The sequence below is a fragment of the Triticum dicoccoides genome, chromosome 4B (genome assembly GCF_002162155.2).
Source record: "Triticum dicoccoides isolate Atlit2015 ecotype Zavitan chromosome 4B, WEW_v2.0, whole genome shotgun sequence".
Taxonomy (NCBI): domain Eukaryota; kingdom Viridiplantae; phylum Streptophyta; class Magnoliopsida; order Poales; family Poaceae; genus Triticum; species Triticum dicoccoides.
The window spans coordinates 614,471,673-614,479,587 of record NC_041387.1 but is presented as its reverse complement, the minus strand read 5'-3'; positions in this window follow the sequence as shown (position 1 = coordinate 614,479,587).

The window sequence follows — 7,915 nt, the reverse complement described above, 5'->3', positions numbered from 1 at the left end:
CCCGCCGCCCCCTCTCGCCCTCGTACGCCGCCCGCCGGCCTCCCTCGCCCACCATGCCGCCTCTCGCCCGCCCTCAACGCCGCCGGCCGGCCTCGCTGCCGCGCGCGCCTCTCTACAGAGAGCGAGATCGTGGAGAGAGAGAGAGAATTTTTTCTTTTTTTTGTTCTTTTTAATTTTAACTAGTTAATTAGTTTAACAAAAACGGTAAAATAACTTAAAACTTGATAATTAACAAAAAAAACCGTAAAATTTGATAATTAACAAAAAAACGTATATACGGAGAGGGGGCGGCGAGGGGGGCGGCGATGCGCGTGGTGTTTTTTTTAGGGATCGAGAGGGGGCGGCGAGGGTTATACATGTGTGTTGTCCTCGCCTCCCTCTCCGTGACGCCATCGTCTGCCGCCCCGTCTCGCACTCTACCGCGACACCCTCTCCCACCCCTTCCTCGCCCCCTCCTTTTGCCACCGCCCTTTCGCCACTGCCACCGCCACCGCCCCCCTTCTTCACTTAATTAATTTGTTTTTACTACATGTTTTCAGGACTGACATAATGGCGGACGATAGAGCTGACCCGATTATGGACAACTATGATCCGGACGGTGAAGCACATATGTTCGGCATCATAAACGGTGATATTCTATATGTGCCGACCGGACAAGAAGAAGATGATATCTCTTCTTATCTGAACCTTGACGGTGAAGATGAAGGGCGCCGTCAGCAAGATGATGCCGAACAAACGTCGATAAACGACGATCTTCAAATGGATGTAGCAACCACCTCCGGCGCCGAGGTATATATATACATTGAGCCTCTGGTGACACAAACTAACTGATTTGAATAAATATGTGTGTACTAACGCGCGCGACTCTCTTTCTTATTTTAGCCCTCGGCCGGATCGTCGAAACAATCGAGTACGTCGTCAAAGCGTGGCGCAACCAAGACGATGAAACAAGGAGAAACATGCACCATCGAGGTTGTCGACAGTGCAACCGGCAGGCCGCTGGAGCCCCACAAGAACACCACCAAGTTTGTCAACCAATGCAGAGCCATTGTTAGAGACAACGTCTCGATCACCGTCCAGGAGTGGAATAAGCCAAAGAAGGCACGAATTGCTGGTTTCACTTTTGTCGATAAGAGAACAAAAAAAGATTGCTTCAAGAAGCTTATGGAACATTTCGTTCTACCTCCGGAATACAACAAATTCGATGAGGAGGGTAACAAGATTGAGGAAAACAAGGAGAGGAGGAGGCTAGTCAAACAGTTCGCTCTTCATAAGATGGCCGACGCATTCCGGAAATTCAAGCAAAATCTAGCCCATGACTTTGTCAAGCAGAACAAGACTCCGGATTTCAAAGGACAATATGAGAAACTAAAACATGATTGGCCAGAATTTGTGAAGCAAAAGAAATCGGAGCAGTTCATTCAAATATCGAAAAAAAATAAGGAAAATGCGGCTAAGAAGGAGTACAATCATATTATGGGGCCAGGAGGGTATCGCCTTTGGGAGCCTAGGTGGGAGAAGATGGAGAACGAGCTGAGGGCGCGAGGAATCCGTCCAGGTACGGAGGGATGGGACCCAAGGGCCAAAAGCTGGTGGTACGGGCATGGGGGAACGCTGAACCCGGAGACAGGGGAGTGTGTTTACCGGGGCAAAATAATTAAACCCACCCAAGCCCTTATTGACGCAATGAGGGATGCTCAAGAGGGGAAGATCAAGTTCAACAGACAGAATGACGCGCTGACAAAAGCCCTCGGGAATCCTGAACACGGAGGACGTGTACGAGGCATGGGGCACATTCCGTGGAAAATAGGGTTCCCCTAGAACGATGACCCGTACGGTTACAGAAGCCGGAAGAGAAAGATGGATCGGGAAGCAGATGTTGTGGCGCGGTTGGCATCGGAAATGGATGTGATGAAGAAAACCGTGAGTGTACTAGTAGCCGAAAGAGATGCAGCTCGGGCGCAGCATGAAGATCATCCAGCGGATCTCAGAAGCCAGCAGCGGAGAAGCAGTGTGGCTTCCACGGAGGCCCCATCGGCTGGTGCAGATGCACCGACGATCGAAATTACTGCACCGGAGCCTCTGGTGGTCGAAATTACTGCACCGGAGCCTCTGGTGGTCGAAATTACTGCACCGGAGCCTCCTCGCTACCCCGTGGACGATATAAAGGAGATGAAAGAATGTCATCTGTATTATCCTATCGGGAACATGTCCATGAAGGTAGCCATCGGCAGTGCTTTACCATGTTTACCTGGAGCACTCCACCACAACAACCCCATTCAAGATGGCTATGCTCGTGTCACGGTGGAGGACATAGTCCAAGGGTTTGAGGACCTGGAGATTGACATTGCTACACCTGAAGGGGAGAAAAGACTTGGAGATGTCAAGCGCCATTTCATTCTATGGCAAAAGAAGTTTATCAAGTTTCCAGGCGAGGCGCCAAGGACAACAAGTCCACCCCCCTACGGTGGTGGTGGTGGTGGCAGTTCACCTACACCTCCGTCACGTCAGCCGACGCCCCCCAGTCCACAACGTCCGGCGGGTGATCAGACGCCACCCCCCAGTCCTCGTCCGGCGGGTGATCAGACGCCGCCCCCCAGTCCTCGTCCGGCGGGTGATCAGACGCCGCCCCCCAATCCACCTCCGACAAAGAAGCAGAAGCAGTCCTGGATTATTAACCCGTATCCTTATGTACCTAAGACCACAAAGGTACCGGAGCCATCACTGAAGCCTCTCCCCACAAGGCCTTGGGAACGTAGTGCCGAGGAAACTGCCGCGGCCGCGGCTGCTGATCATGAGAAATGGAAGGCGGACTGCAAGAAGAAAAGAGAGCCCGAGCCCAAGCCAGTATTTTCTGATGAGCAAAAGAAGTGGGCTAAGTCATTTTTGAGCACACCGTCCCAAGCCGCGAAGAATCTGCCTGACGACTATGCACGTGAACTTCGTAGGCAGGCACTCATGTTGAAGGAGAAGAAAGAGCGGGCGGAGAACCAGGAGAACAAAGCCTTGGAGGAGGCCGAGAAAATGGAATTAGAAAGTAAAAAAAGCGGGAAACGAGTTGCCCAGCTCGGGGAACAAAGTAAACAATCGATTGCCCCGCTTATAGTGAAAGCCGCCGGTCCGGATGACCCCGATATCATAGCAGCTGCGGCAGCACATGGATTGACTGTAACGAGTGCCAGAGAACAAGCGGCCAACTTAGGTATTACTCTTCGTGAACTGTTAGGCCTTGATGAGGCGCCAGTGAAGGAGGTAGTAATTACATATGTGAAGAATGGGCCTCTCGTCGAGCCTGCGCAGGAAGAGGATCTACCTCCACAAATGAAAGGTCTGCTGAAATGGTACAAGGGTTACATAAAAAAATAAAAACGCCAAAGAATATATTTATGCGGAAGTTAGATATGAGCATCACTTCAAACATTACTATGTACAAATTCATCTGAGTGAATTGTTCCAGCTTTTCAATCTGCGCGAGCTCGACAAATCTATCATCAGTTGCTACGTTCTGTAAGTGATTTATTTCTACCCCATCTCGTTCATATTGCCTGCACTATATATATGTCCTAACTATATTGTTGTGTCCGCTATTATACATGCAGAATGAAGATTAAGGAATGCAGAGTAAGGAACATCCATGATGTTGGGTTCATTGACCCACACATCGTTAATGGATATGTGTTGGAGCATCACCCCCCCGACATGGAGGCAGACCTGTGGCAGTTTCTTACAAAGCAGGAACTCAAAAGTGATATTCTATTTCCTTACCATTTTGGGTGAGTGTTTCTGTCTTGAGCACATTCTCTTTTGTTTACTCCATGCATGGTATGTGGCCGGCTAATCGATGAGTTATGCATGACGTACTGTGCATGTATCGTGTCCGCAGGTTCCACTGGATTCTGCTAGTAATTAAAGTTGACACCTCAGAATGTCTCGTCCACGACTCTCTGAATAAGGATCCAAAGCTTTGGGGCGGCATGAGAAGAATGTTGCAGAAGTAATTATTTTCATTCATTTGCGCTCTATATCGATCGGCCTATTTCGTTCATTTCCTAATATCAAGTAACTAATAACTCTCTTGTTCATTTAATTTTCTTTGCCTCGTAGGGTTTGGAGACGGTTCGTAGATACAAAGGTCGGTGAATTCAAAAAAGAGCTAGAATTCAAAAGGTCAAAGGCTAAGAATGGTGAGGATATTCAGCCAGCGGGGACCAATCTATGTGCATACTATGTCTGTGAGATGATCCGGAGATACACCTCTGAGCGGCGGGTTCCGAATGATACCAATGCTCAGAGGAATAACCTCCGGATGATGCTTAGTCCAGAAGCTCGCTTCCGACCACTTCAAGAGGAACTAGCTGGATGGTTCAGGAGGGAAGTCCTCCATCCTAAAGGAGAACACCATTACGAGGACGTAGAACTTTATATGCATTAAATTATGTATGGAAACTTGTTCAAAATTGTATATGGTCATCCGATGATATTGAATATATATTGTATATTCCTCTTGAATTCTTTTTGGTTCTAATTTCAAATTTGTTTGAAATTGTACATTCATATGCATGTATGTAGTACCGTAGAATATGTGAAACTCCTTCAAAATTAAAATAAAGCACAAAAGAAATAAAACAATACAAATTAAACAGAAAACAGGTTTGGGGGGGGGCTAAAACCCTAAACCTGCGGCGGCCTTTAGTCGCGGTTGGCCAGAAGAACCGCGACTAAAGGTCCTCCGCCCCGACGGCCGCCTGGCGCCCACGTGGACGGGCCTTTAGTCGCGGTTCTTAAGCAACCGCGACTAAAGGGGCGCGCCTGTTTGGTCGCGGTTGCGCAACCGCGACTAATGGCAGTTGCGAACCGCGACCAAAGGCCCTTTTTCCACCAGTGTTAGGCGCATGAGCCTGGTTGGGTCGCGTGGCCGGAGCGTATTCTAAGTAATAATGCGCTCAGGCTTAGTTTAGCAGGTCTATATATATACAACTGTTAGTCGTGTGCGGCGTCCCCCTCCACAGTTTACACCCCAGTCATATTCTCGTAGTGCTTAGAGCGAAGCCTTGCGTGGATCACATCACCATCACCGTCATCATGTTGTCGTGCTGGCGGAACTCGTCTACTACCTCGACACCTTGCTGGATCAAGAAGGCAAGGGACGTCACCGTGCTGAATGTGTGCAGAACTCGGAGGTGACGTATGTTCGATACTCGGTTGGTGGAGCGCGAAGAAAGTTCGACTCCATCAACCGCGTTGTGAAACACTTCCTCTTACGGTCTACGAGGGTACATAGATACACTCTTCCCCTCGTTGCTATGCATCTTCATGGATAGATCATTGCGTATGCATAGAATTTTTTTTGTTTTCCATGTAATGTTTCCTAACATGCTAGTCCTGAGGATCATACTCGTACCTGCTGCACCAGTATCTTGCACGAAAGAACCGTCAATGGAAAACGCCACCCATCCGGGCTCACGCCTGGGCCATGGGGGGTGATGCCTTTGTACTAGCCGAGGTTTGGGCAGCGAGTGACACAGTGGAAACTTGCCCTTGACAATCTCTTCAACGTTGCGCATCGTAGCTTGTTGAAACGAGGATAGATAACTGCTTAAGAACAATTTCGAGGAATCAGGAGGTGGGACATCCTTACCATGCGTCAGCTAGTTCCGCAGGATCCAAATCCTCCATAGTAGCATAATGATCATCGCTCGTTCATTGTCAAGTCCATTAGCCTGCACGAGAGTTGCACTATGGGAAATCCAACCGTCTACTACACTTTGGTGATACACATGGATGCACTGATATGCTCTGTCCAGCAGAAATCGTTCACTGTGCGCCCTGTGCATAGCGGCGCTTGGCCTTTAATTGTCGTGTTGAGATTCATGCATGACAACTTTTGACAAAGTTATATGCCTCACCCACCCCACCTTCAATGTTTTTATATTATCTTCAAATTTGAATCTATTCTATATTTCTAATCAAAAGTCCAAATTAAGTTTCGTTTGCATATTGTTGTTCACTGCAATGAGTGGTTTCGAACAAGACCCACTTGAATATATTTCAATAATTTCAAAAAATGCTGCCAACTATCAAATATTAAAATTTCATAGCTGTAATATTTATTTTTTACAAAGTTTCACCAAATTTTACCAAGTTTCATTTGCTTTTAGAGATTAAGGTTTAGAGATTAGGGTTTAAGGTTTGAGCTTAAGTTTTTGAGAATAGTTGAATTTAACATCCATAGAAACTTAGCAAAGTTTTCAAAACTTTTCAAAATGTATTAAAAAATGAGTTTGTTTCAAAGGCCTCTCACAAGGAACATGCATATGCAAAAGAAATATAAATTGGGTTTTTAATTCAAAAGATAAAATAAATTTAAATGTAGAAGTCAAAGGAAAAGCACTCTCTACCAAAAGTTGCATAATAGCTACATGCATGCAGTAATTAACCTCTAATCAGAATACAACTTCCTCAATCTTGACGAAATCATGCTCATGCATGCATGACCCCGGACGTGCGTGCTACAAATTATTCCATATACATGCTTTGTTTGGAACAACGACCTAGGCTGGTCAGCTGTACAACATCTCTATTATAAAAGAGGAGTTCGTTATGTGCGCCTTTGCCTCCAGCCCCTCTGCACGCCCCCTTATCCACCTCATGCATTAAGTCAATTAAATTAAATCTTTTCAAAATCTCAACTAAATCAAAACTTTCCTCTTCTCCTATCAATACCAAATTCAAATCAAATCTTACCAAAACCTCATCTAAATCAAAACTTTTCTTGTCTTCCCCTACCCATACTCAAATCTAACCAATATTTAGAATATGATAAGTGTATGATTCATGTTGGATATGACAGATATTGAACCACTAGAATATGCATGGCCGTTGTAACCCATGGGCAATTAGCTAGTGCTAGTAGTAGTAATGAAATGTAAACATATTGCTGCTCAACGAGTAGTACATGTATAGGCTAATATCTAGGACATAGCTAGCTTCAGAGTGTAACCTATAGTAGACTACTACCTCCGTTCTGGTTTATTGGTCCCCTTCGTATTTTGTGTCAAATTTTAACCATAGATTTATCTAGCAAAATGTCAATGCATGTCATAAAAAATTATTGAGTTAGGTTTGTATTTGAACATAGTTTTCAATGGTACAATTTTTTGTGACATGTGTTCACATTTTGTTAGTTAAATTTATGATAAAATTTGACACTAAATACGAAGGAGACCAATAAATCAGGATGGAGGTAGTAGCTATTACCCAGTAGGTCAAGCATATACCAAAATGCAAATATGCAATTGAGTCGGGTGGCACACCATAATTAGAAAGCGTGATTTAATTCCGTACTACCGACATTAAGCAGGAGAGAAATAGACTTTTTGGGAGAAATTTAATTAGAGTGGAATTGGTAGAAAGAAAGAATGCATTAACACAACACCTAAGCATTAAAAATTATTACAACGGGGAACCCTCACGTTACTCCCACCCTTGGGCGACACCGGCGGCAGCAACTCTACCCTATCCTCCAGCTCCTCTACCTCACCTCCTCCCTCACCATTGTTGGCATACTCCATCGAGTGAAGCACATGCGGAGGCGCTGGGGATGGGGGTGGGGGCACATCAGGGCAAAGGCCAATCTGCTCCAGCGATGGAGCAGGCCGTTGGAGCCTACGGCGGTATGTATGCGTGTGGTGGGCCAGGTTGAGTCATGGCCAAGCAATCATGCGAATGTGCTTGATGCGTGGCTCCAGTTGTGGTGATGTTGTGCATCGACAAGGAATCGCCTCTAGGGTGTTGTTGCGGCTTGATCGATGAGCTTTCTGATCTGGCAGCCATAGTCTACTATTGTCGGGGTGGCACAGGCAGTGGCTCGCTGAGAAGTTGGAAGTAGTTGGGCCCCTTCCCGGGGCTCAACTAG